This window comes from Pinus tabuliformis, chromosome 6, assembly GCF_031772625.1.
Source record: "Pinus tabuliformis cultivar Carrire ecotype Pingquan chromosome 6, CPIR1, whole genome shotgun sequence".
Lineage (NCBI taxonomy): Eukaryota > Viridiplantae > Streptophyta > Pinopsida > Pinales > Pinaceae > Pinus > Pinus tabuliformis.
The window spans coordinates 244,144,584-244,163,290 of NC_142292.1; the positions used below are offsets into that span (position 1 = coordinate 244,144,584).

The window sequence follows — 18,707 nt, forward strand, 5'->3', positions numbered from 1 at the left end:
AAATAGAGGATCCCTAAGATATCTACTTCGACCAATTTATGTTGAAGGTAAAATTTTAATGAGGCTTGGCGCCTTCCTTTTTTGTCATCATCTGGCTATCGTTCATATTGCTACCTCTTCCAAGTTGTGTTCCTTCCAAAGTTATCCATCCAATATTATGTGTACTAGTTGTAGGTGAATTTCTACAACGTTCTTTCGGTAGCCCTATTCCAACCAAACTAGATGCTTGCTTTCAAAATCAAAAAGTGAATCATTAAATCAAAATTACCTCTTAATGGTGGTCGTTCATCAAAATATCTGCTTCTACAACATCAACACTTGCTTATCGTACAAATCCATCTCCAAGACATTTACTACCAAGGTTCTCCTTCTCTTTCATACTTATCAGGGTTTTCATAACTTCTCCATGGAGATGTCATAGCTAATTCCTCTAATTGTTATCAAATGTTGATCAATCGAACTCTCTTTCCAATTTCTTCACATACTGCTTCCTTGGGATCTTTATACATAGCTCCTTCTGCAAAGGATCAATTGTCACCAACCACCTCATATTCTTTCATGAGGTCATGTAATGTTAATTTCATCTTGTCATCATGTAGAAGAGTTCAATGCAAATTGTATTTATGCCTTCATGTATCATTCATAAAGAAGAGACCCTTCTTCTTCAATCATGCTCATGGAATAGAGCATTCTAATCATTCTATTTGCAATTAAGTGATGGCATGGCTTTATCCATTTATCAAAGTTAACAAATATATGCATACGTCTTCCTTCATGTGATCATCTAGGCTTCCTTTAGCAACTTCCCTTTCCTTGCTTGAAGATGAAAATGCTTCAACTAAATTGTCATGCTGCACTTCTTTGCCAACATACCTTCATCCTTCTAACTGTGGATCCCACACTACGTGGAATGTAGTCTATCACTTACTTCTTCCAGGTAGAGGTGAACCTTTTTCAATAGAGACTCTAATGAAGGATCTTGATGATCCTCATTCTACAAATGCTTCTTTCTAATGATGATGAGATGTGACAAACTCTTATCTTCCTATCTTGCTAGATGATTTGCTTCAACCATACAAACTACTACATCTCTTATGCTTTCGTGCTCCTAGTACAATGTCATTTCAATATAGCTATAATGCATCTTGCATGACTGTAATGCATCCTACCATGACTTGCTTTCTTCTATAAAGTGAAAATGAACTAAATGTATGTTAGACTTTCAATAGTAGACGTCTTTCACTTCTTCCTTCTTTGACTTCTTCTCTTCCAATTCTTTTACTTCTTTGGTCACATGGGCTTCACTTCTTTCCTTTCTTTTCTTGTTGCCATTCTTGAGTTTAGGACAATTCCTCTTGAAGTGCCCATACTCACTACATTCATAGCACTGAATTTTAGACATGTCAATTTTCTTTTGAAATTTCTTTCCAGGCTCAAATTTTTCAAACTTCCCTTTCCTCCTTGTCATAGTTGCATATGCTTGTGTTTGTTCATTTGATCCAACATCATTCTTTGCCTTTAATCTGGTTTCTTCAATCTTACATAATGACCATAGATCATTGAATGGAGTAGTTTCCTTCTTTCCATAGATACTTGATACAAAGTTGCCCCATTCATCTAGTAGTGCATTGAGTACAAGAGTGGTCATTTCTGGATCTAACATTGTTTCTCCTATCTCTTGTAGTTGATCTCTTATTTGAGATACCTTCATGAGATATGAGGCTACCCCTTCTTCCTTTGATACTTTCATTTTGTATAATTTGATTCTTAAAGATATTATTTCCCCTGCAGTACTTACAAAGAACAATTCCACCAACTTGTCATAGATTTCTTTAGATGTCTTCAATTTTGCTACATAGGGAATGAGAGAATCCTTGATAGATTCAATGAGGATTCTTTGAGCCCTTATTTCTCCTTTCATATACTTTGATAGTGCTTGAGATTGCTCTTGTGGAGGTTTGGAGATTGAGCCCATGACATATTCAATAACTTCATTTTCTATGAGGATCAAATCTATTCTCTTCTTCCATGCAAGGTAGTTTGATGTCCCAACAAGTTTATTGTTCTCCTTGCAAAAAGTAGTCATTTGGTTTGTAGATTGAGACATGAAATATAAAGTACTTACTTGACAAATGAAGATGCCTCCTTGATGATGATGTCTTCCACTAGATGCCTTTCTTGATGATGATGATATTCCTTCTTCAAAAAGACAATGCTACTTCTTCAAGATAAGGAGATATGTTCTTCTTCAAAGATGCTTGAGATGTGATCCTTTCTTCAATGTGAGGGAGATTACTTTGATTCCTTTGATGATGAAGTGTTCTTCTTGCTTCCTTTGGATGTAGAATGTGAGAGACTTCCCAAGATGCTTCAAATGTGTAGATTCCTTTTAAGATGGAGGTAGGGTCCTTGAGGTCTTCCTTTCTTCTTCCAAGAGTTCTTTCTTCAAGACGATATGATCTTTGTGATGTGATGACTAAATCTCCTTAATGCTCTTCTTCTTGTATTTGGCCCTTATGTATCCTTCTTCAACTGAGTGATCTTCAAGCTGCCTTTCCTTGTCACCTTAGCTCTGATACCATGTTGAAAAATCTATGGAAACAAGATTAGGGTGATTTCTCTTTACTTTGATAACTGCTTGTGATGTTCTTTCCTTCAACTTGTAGTATTTATAATTAGCTTCTTCTTCTCTTGATTATTATAGTGCTCTTATCATCAAACAGCTACCAAACTATGAAGATCAATAACACAAATGGACACAGGATATAGGCTACTAGCCAAGGCCAAAACCTCTCCTAGAGAGGAAAACCCACAAGAAATTCTTCTCTTCTTATAGAATCTTCAAATGACGAATTCCAAGACCTTTAGACCCAAGACAGAGACCCCTCCAAGACCAAGTTAACCTTCCTTCTTGATGAGCTTTCCTTCAAAGTCAAAACAATTTCCAGCAACAGATTTTCAGTCCTTCAGCTACTACAAAAACTTCGACCCCCAGCGACTCCTGCAACTTCGATCCCCACTATTATTGCAACTTCGACCTAGCAACTTTACTCGTAACTTTGACCTAGCAACTTCGTTTTGAACTAGCAGCTTCAGGAACCCTAAATCTTCTTTGCACGTGAGAGAGAGAGAGACCAAAAACTTTGATTCCAACTTCTTTCTTGAACTTTGCTTGCCCTTTAGACTTCTTTTCCTTATGATCGAACTTCTTTTCTTGCTTGATCGAATGTCTTGGATGTGTTCTTCAAATGAGGTTGAATGCACTTATATATAGGCTTCCAAGGGGTACGAATTTCCTTCATGAGGCCGACTTCATCTTTTGTAGGTCGACTTGTTCTCTTGTAGGTCGACTTGGTCTTGGAGGGACTTTTGACACAATTTTGACTCAAATAAATTCTTTTGACTTGATACAAAATTCCCAATAGGGTCTTTTACATATGACAATGACTCTTTTGACTTTTTGACTCTATGACAAACCCTAGAAGCACACAATGGGTGCTTTGACCTATAAATAAATTGACCTTGAGCATGAAACCCATGCTATAAAATAACAATAATAATTTTTTCTTTTCTCTTTACATCAAATGCATAAAATCAATAGTACATAGAATATTATGAAGACTGAACCTAGTTACAAATCCTCCTAAGGCCTGTATACCCAAAAACCCTAGTCGTCTAGGGTAGGAGAGGACTAAGGCTCTTCACAATCACGTTATCTTGAAATCCTTGAGCCTTCAAGATACTTGTGCTAATAGATAGTCCAACCACTGGCTATGAAATAATACTCTTCAGTTAAAGCATAAAATTAGAGCATTAAACTCGTTCAGCACATACCATGAATCATCAAGCGAGAGACACCTTGAATTGAAACCCCAAAGTTTTTTATAGAAAATATTCCAACAGAGCTTAGCTCAGTACAAAAAAATTGATTTAGTGAGATCAAGATACAATGGGTAGCTTGAGAGCTTCCTTATATAGAAAATGAGAGGGAATAACCCCTCCAAGTCGAAACAATGGCTAGTTGCATCGATCCATGGCTTGATCCTATAAGAAAAAATGTGATCCCTTGATTAGTTGGCACATCTCTCAAAAAAAATTGATCTTCTTTGTTCATCATGCTGGAGTGGTCAATCTTTGACTTCTGGACCGTGGAGGACCTGCGAAAAATAGCGTTTTCATTACTTGTGCTTTATTTGCTTTGCCCAAAAATTTGATTTGCTGGAGAAAATAATCTTCTGGGTCCAACGAATTTCTGGACTGAGTCCTTCTACCTTTGAAATGAGGCATTTTATGTTTGACTTGAATTATTTTCCTTTGAAAATAGTCTCAAATAATTTTTTGATGAATTTTCTACTTGGATGGTAATTAATTTTCCCTTCGTTTTATTTTTGGATAATTTTTGGCAAATATTAATATTATTTTCGCCATAAATTAAAATTAAAAAGACTCAAGAGGGGATTAATTATTTTTCCACCCTCTGAGTGTAACTAAAACTATTTTGGTAATGGTTTTCTAATTATGAGGAACAATTCACCAAAAATATTTCTAAACACACCTTTACATCAAAACAATAATTCAACCCTTAGAAGGAACACATACATAGATCACTTGACGCTCAACCAAATTCTGCAACAAGACAAAGAATCTAGTATGAAAAATAAATAGACTCGATAAACACTAGGACTCACCTAGGACCTCATCAATGAATTTCACCCTAGCTTTGGGGTATATCTGGGAGAAAAATCATGCCAATTATCCGTGTTTACAAACGCAGATAATTTGGGGAGATTAGAAAACTCCCTAGAGTGAAACCCTTTGAGAAGAATCATAGGCTTACCTATGTGTTGTTTCATGGCTTAATATTCATACTAAAAACATTTTTACATTACAAAAGCAAAATTTGGGATTAAAATGACAATATTGACAGAAAAAAAAAAAAAAAAAAAAAAAAAAAAAAAAAAAAAAAAAAAATTGTTGCTTTGTACCTTGCTTCTTGGACTGTTGACATGTACATGGTCAACAAGACCTTGGAGGGAGTATTCAGATGGACTTACCTTATGCTATAATTCCTTCGTCTTATGGTGGTTTTGTCAGACTCTATAAGGAGGTTGAGAAGAGGTATCACGTTGAAGATCCCAGGAAGCCGAATAACACAAATATAGATGGATCATTCATGCACGACAATGATGTGGTAGAAACAAATTTCCTGGAACCCATTCAGAATAAAGAAGTTTAGCATAGCAAAGGAAGCTTGGGTACTTAGATCGTTCGTCAAAACCTTTTCCAGAAAAAGCAAAAGGGTCGACCATTTCAACCATAATTGCATCATCATCTGTTAGGATATTCCATCACATAGGAAATAGTTAAGTATAACTTGGTCTAGTGTAGAGTTAGGTAAAGTGTGTTTCTTTACTATGTACTTTTGTAACTTACAATCCGACGGTCACGATATGTTCTAGACATGAAGTGATCTGACGGTTCATTCTCTTTTCGGTATTACTGATACTTGATCTGTGGCTTAACACCCGATTGGTCCATGATCTCTATTTAAAGATCATGGAGGCTTGTTTGTAGGGTGACCGTTCATGAGAAAAGCTTATGTAAATTTTCTTTCTTTTATTAATAAATTGCTTGAAATGGCCGCGTTGGCTCAAGCCATGGACTGTTTCCCTCTTTGAGGGTTTTAACCACGTCAAGAATAATGGTGTATTGATTTGTGATCTATTTGTGAGCGGTGTCCTTTGGTGTTCTATCAGAGGAACTTACCCTGTAAATTCTTACATGGTATCAGAGCTATTTGAGGGCTGCATCCATTGGTGATCCAAATCCGAAGCCAGTACAAGTGAATGCAACTGTGGTTTCCTAGATCTACTGTTTCTAACTGCTTTCGAGCCGAGATGACTGCTCTATTGTGTTGGGACCATCTGATCCAATGAAGAACCCCTTTCATTTCACGCGAAAAGGTTTCTGGTAGCCCTAGCTACGTCATTTTTAAGGTCTGGAGGTATACAGTCTTTATTTGCAGTTCTAGTTATTCATCTCTCTATTTATTTAAATGTTCCACCAAGACTTTGGGACAGGGAGATGCAGATGCAGGGAGATGCACAAAGGGGATGTGTGGGAGTACCCTCAAATTTTAGGGAACTTTAGGGGGGCAGGGGGACGTCGAGGTATATAACTTTTTTCCTTTTTAATACATATATATATATATATATATATATATATATATATATATATATATATATATATATATATATATATATCAAATTCATATTCTATAATGAAAGCATAAATACAATAATACATACATATTTGAATTAAATAATGAAATACATTGATCCATACTCATCATCCTTACTAATACATACATGATTCATCCATAGACCACGAGATTCAAGAATGAAATACTCTGATCCATTTTCATTATTCATTATTCACCACTCTAGAATCTACATTGATTTAACAATTAAATTCATCATTCTAGCTTCTAAATTGATTTAAAATTTAAATCCGTCATTCATCATTCCAGAATCTAATTAGTACTAAGAAAAATAGACTATAATAGATACTGAAATCTAAAGTCTGGAATAGTAAATTGATATAGCTAAAACTCAAAAACAGTGGAGTGATGAATCTAAAAGTCACTCTAAAATACACAGAGGGCTTGGTGCTCTTGATTAAATACTAATTCCATACCCTTGTACATGGCAAAATGCAATGGAAACATAGCAATCCATCGAATCCTAATTCCATACCCTTGTACATGACAAAATGCAATGGAAACATAGCAATCCATCAAATCCTAAATTCCTGAAAAACTGTTAAGTCTACTGGATTTTGAGTGAGATCTAAAATTCTACTTTCTCCATATGAAATCCAATGAGGTCGGAACCACTCTCAAACATGCTGAGTCATTTCATAGTAATGTTAAAAATTTAAGTAAAAGGATGAAAATGAAAGATAAAAGACAATGTCACTTTTAATTTAAGAATTTAACATTACCATGAATTGCATAGCATTAGTAGGAAATATGGTCAAATACTAGGTTTTCCCTGTCATAAATCATTGTTTACAAGCAAATTTAAGGGGGGGCGCATAGCCCATTTTGAGGGGGGACGCCCAGGCATCCCCCTTTTAGGGAGTCGCGTCCCCCACACTGGGGAAACGTCCCCCCCGCGTCTCCCTGCGTCTCCCCAAAAGAGGGACGTGGGGAAACGTTTCCCCAGATGTCCCCCCGTCCCAGGTGCGTGGGGTGCGAGGGGTGCGCGCACCCGACCCTGGGAGACGCGTCCCTGCTGAACATTGATTTATTTCGGTTTATTTAGCTCTCTGTTTTTTTATTACCAGATCTATACCTTTCATTTTAGTGTATGCTCTTTGCCCTGCGACTCTGTGCGATCTGGGCAAATCAGAAACAGAAAGGAAGGATTTCAGTTTATTTAGCTCTTTGTTTTTTTTATTACCAGATCTATACCTTTCATTTCAGCGTATGCTCTTTGCCCTGCAACTCTGTGTGATCTGGGCAAATTAGAAACAGAAAGGAATGATTTTTCTCATGCGTATGCTCTTTTCCGCCGCGCCTTATTGTGATCTCGGAAAATCAAAAACATTGAGGAAAATATTTAGTTTCTGGCAAAAGCTAACTTCAAGCCATAAGGTTTGGTTTTTTTTGTATGTCCGTGTTTGGTTGTGTGGTATTTTGTTTTGTAGGCAAAAGGAGCTTTAAGCACGCACCCCAAAGTTTCAGTGACTAATAAAAAATAAAAAATAAAACCCCTTCCTCTTTTCCAAAAATCACTGACATTTTAAACTAGCTCACTTTGTCGAAAGTTACTTTATAAGAATAGAGGTATTGAGTTCAAGTCTTTCTTTTTGTTGAGTTACTTTTTCAAAAAACACATGTAGCTTATGTTTTAAAGTTACTTTATATAAAAGTGTTCTCACTCATTATAAAAAGTGAGTCACTTATAATTCTAATGTCTCTTTATCTTTTATTTAAGTTACAATTTAGTGGGTAGCTCATAAAGTACCATTGTAAAAGTGACTTTCACTTATTTATAAAAGTGGGTCACATAAAATCTTTTTTTAAATTGAAATAATTAGATTAAGTTTGGAAAGGGGAGGAATTTTTTTTTTAAATATAACATTATCATTCACTTCCACACATTCACGCACTTTGTCGACATCTTCAACAACTTTTCTTCAAAAAGCCATAACTTTTTCATCCGGAAGCCATTTTTAGAGCCGTTTTTTTTTTAATCAACCTAATTTTTTGTGATCTTTCCATTGGAACACTTATTTTCAACATCTATAGCTTCAGTTTCTGTTAAAATGGAAAGTCCATGCTATGTTATTCTTGACAGCACCAACTACTTCCAATGGTGGTCCTACATTGTGAATTTACTTAGAAGTAAAGGTCTTTACAAAATAGCCTCAGGCCAAGAAACTCAAGATGAAAATAAGGCAGCCAAATGGGAAAATAGGCAAGATCAAAGACGTGAGTTGATAGGGATGTCTATTTCTCTAGACCTTAGATTCCATATCGCAGAACTTGATACCCCTAATGAAGCATCTCACTAAAGTTTTTGGAATTAAAAATGAAAATAGAGCCCATCAACTCGAAAATGAGTTGCTTATGTTGGACCCCAATAATTTTTCTTCCATTGAAGATTTTTTGTCCAAGTTCTAGACCCTTAGACTTCTCTTGGAAGGTGTTAAGGTTAAGAAAGAAGATGGTAGCCTTATCTATTCCATTCTTACTAAGTTGGGACCAGTCTACTCTGTGTTTGTTTCCACCTTCCATTCTACTAGAGAAGCCTTCATTTCTCAAGGACAGGAAAAACTCTTACACCTTGGTCTTCTTAATCTTGGAAACTCTTCTACGAAAGCCTTAACCGCCTAGCAACAACCAAATTTAAAGAATCCCAAGAAGCAGTATCCTAAAAAGAATGGTCCTAAACCAAACAAGGGTCGTATGCAATTTCAGTCTCAAAATGAAAAATCAATTCAACAAAATGATAAGGAAAACAAACATAAAGGGAAGAAGAATGATAGACATTGCAACTTTTGTAATCGACATGGCCACTTAGAATCTAAATTCTTTAAGAAGATGGAAGCCTTGGAAGCAGCAATGAAGAAGCATAACATCCATTTGGAGCATTCTTCAACTTCAACTTCATCTTCAGGAATAGCACTTTCTGCATGTAGTTGTCAAGCATCTCGGTCTGGTTATGCACTAGATGTAGTTGTCAAGCATCTCGGTCTGGTTATGCACTAGATGTAGTTGTCAAGCATCTCGGTCTGGTTATGCACTAGATGTAGTTGTCAAGCATCTCGGTCTGGTTATGCACTAGATGTATCTTATTCTTCTCATTCTCATGAGGGTTCATTGGTTCTAGATCTTCTTATCACATGGCCAAAAACAAAGCCATGTTTTCTTCTTTAAATGATTGTAACACAAAAAATATATATGTTGGTGATGATAGATCTCTTAGTGTTGTAGGGACTGGAACTATTCATCTAGACAATGGTCAAATTAATGATGTATTATGTGTTCCAACCTTATCCTGCAACCTTCTATCTATATATCAAATAACTCATTCAGGTGAAGGTAAAATCATTGAATTTTCACCTCATGATGTTGTAATTAAGGACCTAAGTGATCCTAGACAGATTTTAGCTACTAGCATTGCTGATGATTCTACAAGGTTGTATAAGTTTAACAAATTTGGGTCATCAACTCTCCCTCGGTATTTGTTGCTCATAATGATGAAGTGAGCAAACTTTCGCATGAGCGATTTGGTCACTTAAACTATCGATCCCTTCAAAATATATGTAAAGAAAATATGGTGACAGGTATTCCTTTGGTATCTTGCAGAGATGGTGTTTGTTCCGAATGTGTACTCGAAAAACATCATAGTGATAATTTTGAAAAACGTGCCTCTTAGCACGCCTCAGCCACTTTACAACTTGTGCATAGTGATTTATGTGGTCCACTTCCAGTTGTTTCATTCTCCGGCTACAAGTATTTCTTAACTTTCATTGATGATTTCTCCAAATGCACTTGGGTATACTTCTTAAAACTCAAGAGTGAAGTATTTAACATGTTCTTGGCCTTTAAGACCTTTGTTGAGAAACAATCTGGACATCAAATTCTTAAGCTAAGATCTGATAATGGCGAGAATATGTTAACAACAAATTCATCAACTTTTTCACTGAGCATGGAATTCAAATGCAACATATTGTTCCATATACTCCACAACAAAATGGTGTAGCTGAAAGGAAGAATCACACCTTAAAGGAAATGGCTAATTGTATGCTTCAATCTAAAGGACTTAGTCTTAATTTTTTGTCATAAGCAATTAACTGTGCAAATTACATAGTAAATCGCACTCCTAATAAGGTTTTAAAGAATATCACTCCAGAAGAAGCATGGAGCTTAATTAAACCAGATGTAAGTCACTTTTGTGTTTTTGGAAGTGAAGCATGGGCCCATATTCCCGATGAGAAACATAAAGCCTTAGAACCTAAGAGTGAAAAATGTATTTTTGTTGGATATTCCGAAGATGTCAAGGGATATAGACTTATTCCACTTAAGTCCAAAAATGTTATCATTAGAAGAGATGTAAAGTTTGCTGAAAATATATCGGCCTACGAGCCTAGTTCGGCGGATGTGCCACCTCTCTCTATCCCTTCTACTTCTGAAAATATTTCTTCTTCAGATGATGACAACAAGGATGACAATCCTCCCCCACCTTCTCGGGATCCTCCTTCAGCTCCTCCACTTCCAAAATGGGTCCGTGCTACTCGAGATGTAGCAAGTTCTCTTGCAGGTGATCCTACAGATCAACGACGTACACGTTCTCAGTTCGATAGAGCCTCTTCTTTACTGGCTCAAGCTTCAGCGAATTATGATCCTGACACCTTTGCAGAAGCTTCAGGCCATCCAGATTGGGATGCAGCTATGAATGAAGAATATCGTTCATTATTGTCAAATGATACATGGGATCTTGTTCCTCTTCCAAAGGGACGAAAACTTGTTAGATGCAAATGGGTTTACAGAACCAAGTACGGACCAGATGGAAGAGTTGATAAACATAAAGCTCGTCTTGTTGCTAAGGGTTTTTCACAAGTTGAAGACATTGACTATACTGAAACTTTCTCCCCTGTTGCCAAAATGAACTCTAACCACCTTGTTCTTTCCTTTGCTGCCTCTTTCAAATGGGAAGTCCATCAGATGGATATTAAATCTGCCTTTTTACATGGGGACTTTGTAATATTCCTAATTAGCCATGGCTAATCGGAATATTCGATTTTGCTCAATTTTGCCTTCTATAGCTATTTATAAATAAAAAGGTGAGGAGAGGGGACATACTCACTTCATGAATAAAGACACTCCCTAGTAGCACAACGTTGTAACTTAAAAGGTGAGCCAAGGGGGGCCAAAGAACCACGTAGAGGAGGGGCCCACATAGACACTTGGAGTGACTGCGCAGATGGTGAGAAACACGTGGCAAGAAGAAAGCTACGTTGGAGGAGATGAGCCTTGGGATTGAGAGAGGCCAACGCTATAAAGGAGAGAGGAGCCTCCTCATTTTGGCATTCAATTATGTGCATTTGAGCTAGTCACTTCGACTTAGAGCACGTTGGCTGTTTAGCTAGTCTGCAGCACTGTTTAGTGCATTGAGTGTCTCCGTTCGGAGATCTCACCCTTAGCCCCAGGGGACTTCGAGTGCCTACTCAGGCAAGGTATTTCCATCAGTATTTTTGCAGTAGTTTCATCAGCATTTTGGCAGGAGGATTGAGCATCTTAGATGACTGCGCAGTCTTGAGAGGGATGACGCAGTTCTTTCTGGAAGGAGTTCTGGATTGAGGTTTTGCAGGGGGATTTGTGCTGGGAGGTTGAGCAGGGGATCAGCCCTTGCATATTGGAGGATTTTGGCTGAGTTTCAGGCAGAGTTGTGGTGGGTTTATTTCAGTGGCAGCGCAGAGCCTTGAGGGATTGCGTGGGTCCTCAAAGGGGCGATTTTCGGGTGTCACCCATTTCAGAAAAGCTTTTTGGGCTTTTCTGGGTTTCTTGAGTAGAGTCTGATTCCATAGTTTCAGCATTTTCTGAGGAGGGAAACAGCCCCAAATCTTCATTTGATTTCCAACAGCAGCAGCAGCACGGCAGTTCTCCAGCAGCTTGGATGCAGTTCAGAGAGAGGCCATTCCTTTGCTATTCTGAGTGTATTTCTTCACTTGCCTTGTGCAAGTCGAGGTGCCATCTTTCTGATCACCTCCTGTACTCATTCTATTACTCAGTATAATAAAATGGCTTAGCATTTCTCTCTGCATTTCTTGAGTATCTGCTTATATCTCATGGTTATATCGTTATATGTTGCACCATTGTTATTTTCATCACTTTGAGCTTCCCGGTTATTATATCATTTATACGTATTTGGTTGGAGTTTATTGGGGTTTGGGGAATATCTCGGAAACGGGATATTACAGTGGTATTAGAGCATAGATCTGGCTCAGCCTGTGGAGCTAGCAATCTATGACACCGGGGGAAAAGTCGTACATCTGTTACAGAGGTAAGAGATATAGAGACACTGTCTATAGGTTGGAGAACACTTACGAAGAGGGAGACTGTGTTCCAGTGGTGGACGCAGAATAGGAGGAACCTGTGGTGGACGTAGAACAGAAGGAGCCTGTGGTGGACGCAGAGCAGGAGGATCCGATGGCAGATGAGGACAGTGAAGAGATTTGTGGACATGCTCCTCAAATCAGTACAGGATCTATCGAGGCAGATTGAGGTGATGGGGCAGAGATTCACGGCAGTAGAGGCTAAAAAGCGTGACAGCCCACGGGTTTCACAGGTTGTTGAGGGATCGAGTGCATCCCACCATTTGCCAGAGCAGCGTGATACTACTCAGCAGGTGGCCTCACATGCCCCTACACGCTCTACCATGCCCACTTTCTTAGGAGCAGACACGGGGACCAGAGCCCAGCAGTGGGCAGAGCCCGGTTATATGGACGACTATTTTGCAGAATACCAGGCCTATGGGCAGGTGTTCAGGGAGGTTCTCTCATTCAGAGACTTTGTTCAGCTCCAGCGGGATAGTAGACCCCGCGACCATCACAGAGGGTACCGGCATTATCATGATGGTGACACCCCCCGTGCAACTAGTAGATTCCACTTGCCTATGTTTGATGGTTCATCAAACAGTTCGACAAAGTCTTGGGTGGAAAAGCTGAACATTTACTTCCAGCTTAACCAGATGTCGGAGACGGAGGCCATCAAGGTGGCGACATTACATTTGGATGGTGAGGCCCAGGATTGGTGGTTCCATGGGATGGTTACACTCGGACACTCCACAGTGACGACATATGCCAAGTTCACCAGGAGATTGATGGAGAGGTTTGATAGGAGGATCCGGAACAGTACTTTGTGGAGCTGACGAGGCTCAAACAGGCAGGAGCCCAAAGACCTACATTTCAGATTTCTTGAGGGTTTCAATGATGGTGCCAAACCTATCCACAGCACGGAGGATCTACATGTATGTTAAGGGGTTAGCAGAGCCACTTCGGGGTCTAGTCAGATCTGCTAAACCAACCACCCTTCACTGATGATGGTCTTAGGAAGACCATGTAGCCTGAAGACCTCTCTGAAGAACAGCTCGGCCACCTGCACTGCAGTGTAGTGTGCGGATATGGCGAAAAAGTGTGTGTACTTTGTCAGTCGATCAACGACGACAAAGATACAATCCTTGCCCTGCACCACGGGCAACCATGTGATGAAGTCCATCGAAATACTCTCCCATTTCCCCTCCAGAATGGGAAGAGGCTGCAATATTCCTACAGGATGGCTCATCTCCCCCTTGTTCCTCTGGCAAATATCGCACTCCCGAATATGCTAGAGTATGTTCTCCTTGAGGCCCTTCCATGAGAACCTCTCTCTAATGGCCCTGTAGGTTTTGGTAAACCCCTGATGGCCGGCCAATGGTGAATCATGTGATGCCTAAAGTATCTTTTTTTGAGCTGAGATCCCTCAGTCAAGAAAATCCGGTCCCTATAGTAGATGATCTCATCGACTACCCTATACCTGTCATCCGCCACCTGCCCATCCAGAACCTCACATGCAAATCTGTCCTTGGAGTACTCTACTAAGAGTCGAGCCCTCCAGTCTATGTCCAAGCTCATAAGAGACAACGTGGTTGGTCTACGTGAAAGGACATCTGCTACCATGTTGTTCTTACCCTTGACATACTCAATGTCAAAGTCATACGCTTGGATCTTACTGATCCACTTCTGTTGCCTCTCCTGTAGTTGTTTCTGCTCCAAAAAGAACCTAAGGCTGTTGTGATCAGTCCTCACCCTGAACCTGTTACCCACTAAATACTGTCAGAATTTGGCCAATGCATGCATAATGGCCAGCATCTCCTTGTCGTATTTAGAATACAACCTCTCATGTGGAAGGAGCTTCCGGATCTCAAAGGCTATAGGGTGACCTCCCTGCATCAACACTGCGTCGATCCCCTCTCCTGACGCATCACACTCCAAAACAAATGGCTATGAAAAATCCGGCAATACAAGCACTGGGCAGCTGCTCATAACCTCCTTGAGCCTGTCAAAGGCTTGCTGCATTGTATCCGACCAACTGAATGCCCCCTTCCTCGTCAGATCTGTCAGGGGTGCAGCAAGCTGTGAGAAACTCTTGACGAACTTCCGGTAGTAAGTACAAATGCCAATGAATCCCCGAAGTTCTGTCACGTTCCTTGGCTCCGGCCAATCTCTGATGGCCCTGATCTTCTCCTAGTGGACTCTCACTCTGTCCACCCCTATGATGTGTCCTAAGTATAACATCTCTGTCAACCCAAACTCACACTTGGAGAGCTTGGCATAGAACTACTGCTCCTCCAAGATGCGCAACACTGTCTCAATGTGCTGGAGATGCTCCTCCCAAGTCCTGCTGTAAATGAGAATATCATCAAAGAACACCAACACAAACTTCCTTAAGTGACTGCGGAAGATGTGATTCATGTAGGACTGGAATGTAGCTGGGGCGTTGGTTAGCCCGAAGGGCATCAACAAAAACTCAAAGTGCCCATAGTGACACCTGAAGGCGGTCTTGGGAATGTCCTACTCCCTCACTCGAATTTGATGGTACCCAGATCTCAAATCAATCTTTGAGAAGAACCGTGCTCCTCTCAACTCAACCATCAAGTCATCTATCCTGGGTATGGGGTCCCTGTTCTTCAGGGTCTTCTTGTTCAGGGCCCTGTAGTCAATGCACATCCTCAATGTGTCGTCCTTCTTCTTCACCAACACCACAGAAGAAGCAAAAGGACTCGTACTCGGCCGAATGTGCCCAAGAGCCAGCAACTCTTGAATGGCCTACTCAATCTCATCCCGATAGGCCTTGGGAAGCCTATAGGGGGTAGTAATCACTGCCTGTATGCCCTGCTCAAGCTCAATGGTGTGCTCGAACCCCCGGTTCGGTGGCTGTCCCGGTGGAATCTCCCCAAACACTGTGGCATACTGGTCAAGGATGGACTGTATCTCTAGCTGCATCGTCTGCCCTGTAGTCCCTACCTCTGATGCACGCAACTCTATTGCCCACTCTACGTCTCCCTTCAGGAAGATTGCCTCCATCCAATGAGCCGAAACAATGTGAGGTGGATATGTGTTCTGTCCCCGTATCTTCTCATGCCTCCCCGTCTTCTCATCATCCCATTCCATCTCTAGGGCCTTCCAATCTGTGGTGAACTTCTCTAGAGTGATAAGCCACTGAACACCCAGTATCATGTTGGTGTCCGAAATATTGACCACGAAAAAGTGGTCAGTCAGTGTGTAGGTGCCCATCGTCATTGATAACTCTAGGACATAACGGGCACACACCATGGTTTGATCTCCTGGGACCAAAACTGAAAAGCCATCGAAGCTCTCTGTCTGTATACCTCTCCGCTCAACCATCTGTGCATCGATGAAGTTGTGGGTTGCCCCACTGTCAACCAAAACTAATACTCGCTGGCCACGTACTGTCAACCATACGTGCAGTGTCAAATACTTGGGAACTCCTCGCAATGCTGCGAGGGCCCCTCTGGTAGGTGCAAAAGCTACACCACCTGCTGCTGGTGGTAAAGGTGGCAAAGGATCCTACACGGCATGACTAGCTCCTGCCTCCACATCATCCTCCTCATCCTCTTCCCCACTGCTCTCGGAGAAGACCTCAATAAAATGTGCTTTGCCAACAGCACATCTATGTGGTGCCCACGGCTCCTGACAGGTAAAGCACAACCGCTTCTTCTTCAGCTCCCTCCTAGCATCATCATCAATCTATGCTCGTCCTGGATTCCCCTTTGGAGGCGGAATCCTCACATCCTTCCCCTTAGGCTGGAAACCTGTCTCTGGGGGTAAGGTGTCCGGATCTTGGGTAAGGCATCCTGTAAGTCCCAGGTCCTGCTAATAGCATCCTGGAGTGTGGCTGGTCTAGTGGATCTGACTAGACCCTGAAGTGGCTCTGCTAACCCCTCAACAAACATGTAGATCCTCCATGTCGTGGATAAATCTGGCACCATCACTGAAACCCTCAAGAAATCTGCAATGTAGGTCTCTGGGTTTCTGGTCTGTTTGAGCCTCGTCAGCTCAACAAAGTGTTGTTCCAGATCCCCCCGATCAAACCTCTCTATCAATCTCCTGGTGAACTCAGCATATGTCGTCACTATGGAGTGTCCAAGTGTAACCATCCCATGGAACCACCAGTCCTGGGCCTCACCATCTAAATGTAATGTCGCCACCTTGATGGCCTCTATCTCCGACATCTGGTTAAGCTAGAAATAGATGTCCAGCTTCTCCACCCAAGACCTTGCCGAACTATTTGATGAGCCATCAAACGTAGGCAAGTGGAATCTACTAGCTGTGCGGTGGGTGTCTCCATCATGATAATGCCGATATCCTCTGTGATGGTCACGGGGTCTACTATCCCGCTGGAGCTAAACGAAGTCTTTGAATGAGAGAGCATCCCTGAACTCCTGCCCATAGGCCTGGTACTCTGCAAAATAATCGCCCATATGACCGGGCTCTGCCTCCTGCTAGGCTCCGGCCCCCGTGTTTGCTCCTAGGAAAGTGGGCATGGTAGAACGTGTAGGGGCATGTGAGGCCATCTGCTGAGTAGTATCACGCTGAGTGGCACCCTGCTCTGGCAAATGGTGGGATGTACCCGATCCCTCACCAACCTGGAAAACCCGTGGGTTCTCACGCTGTCTAGCCTCCACCGTCGTGAATCTCTGCCCCATCACCTCGATCTGCCTCGACAGATCCTGCACTGATTTGAGGAGCATGTCCGCAAATCTCTTCCTGTCCTCATCTGCCATCAGATCCTCCTGCTCTGCGTCCACCACAGGCTCCTCCTGTTCTGTGTCCACCACCCGAACACAGTCTCCCTCTCCGTAGGTGTTCTCCAACCTACGCTCAATATCTCTGTATTTCCTACCTCTGTAACAGATGTAGGGCTTCTCCCTCGGTGTCATAGACTGCTAGCTCCACAGGCTGAGCCAGATCTATGCTCTGATACCACTGTAATATCCCTTATCAAGGATATCCCTCAAACACAAGCAAACTCCAACCAGAGATGGACTGGGAGGGCATTTACCAAATATGTCGCCTCTGAAAAGAGGACGAGATCTGGAGGCTACTTGGCCCTTTCCAGACTCTGTCTAAGAGTATAGGAGGAAAACACACAAGTGGTATAGTAGTCGGGAAGCTCAAAGAGATAAAAATAACAGTAGTGCAACATACAATAATGTATACATGGAATATAAGCAGATACTTGAGAAATGCAGAGAGAAATGCTAAGCCATTTTATTATACTAAGTAATGGGAAGAGTACAAGAGGTTATCAGAAAGATAGCATCTCGACTTGCACAAGGCAAGTGAAGAAATACACTCAAAATGGTAAGGAAATGGCCTCTCTCTGAACTGCGTCCAAGCTGCCAGAGAACTGCTGTGCCGCTGCTACTGCTAGAATCAAGTGAGGATTTGGGGCTGTTCCCCTCCTCAGAAAATGCTGAAACTCTCAAATCAACCTCTGCTCAATAAACCCAGAAAAGCCCAGAAAGCTTTTCTAAAATAGCTGACCCCCGTGTTGTCGCGCAGATTGACACGACAACGCTCAGACCGGGGGCTGTCACTCTGATCCCCGATCCCTCCGTTTAAGCCTGTCTCCCGCGGCTAAGGGGGGTAGACCCTGTGAAATGATGAAAACCAACTGTGAACCAGTTGGGTGGGAGACACGATACACGATATGATAAGCACTAGATGGGTTTAGAAATTAAGAGACCAGTGCCTTGTGGAGTAAATGTTTAATCATTTAATTACCCGATGCTGCAGAATATGATCTCATTAGAAGCAATCATTTATCATCAAAGCCTGAGCGAAAATTAACCTTTATCAAATGCGACGAAAAAAGCTTAACGACTTAGTGATACTCCAGCAAATTTAGATTTCGAGAGACAAAGTGCTTTGAACAACCATGTAAAATAATAACAGGAGACCACATTCATGCAATTATCAGATGAAAATTTAATCAGATTAAACACTAATTCCCACGTAAAAATTTTCAATCTCAGCATAAAAGATGAAACCTAGGTAATTCCCGAGCCAAGACTAAAACTGGCAAAAATATTTCCCAATAAATTTTATCTTTTAAATTATTTTATTTTTTT

General features: G+C 41.0%; 1 protein-coding gene across 5 annotated transcripts in view; it reads right to left on the reverse strand.

The window, feature by feature from the left end:
• The window catches only part of LOC149258306 (organellar oligopeptidase A, chloroplastic/mitochondrial-like), a 403,930-nt gene that overhangs the window by 230,346 nt on the left and 154,877 nt on the right, over positions 1-18,707 (reverse strand). The window lies entirely within an intron of this gene.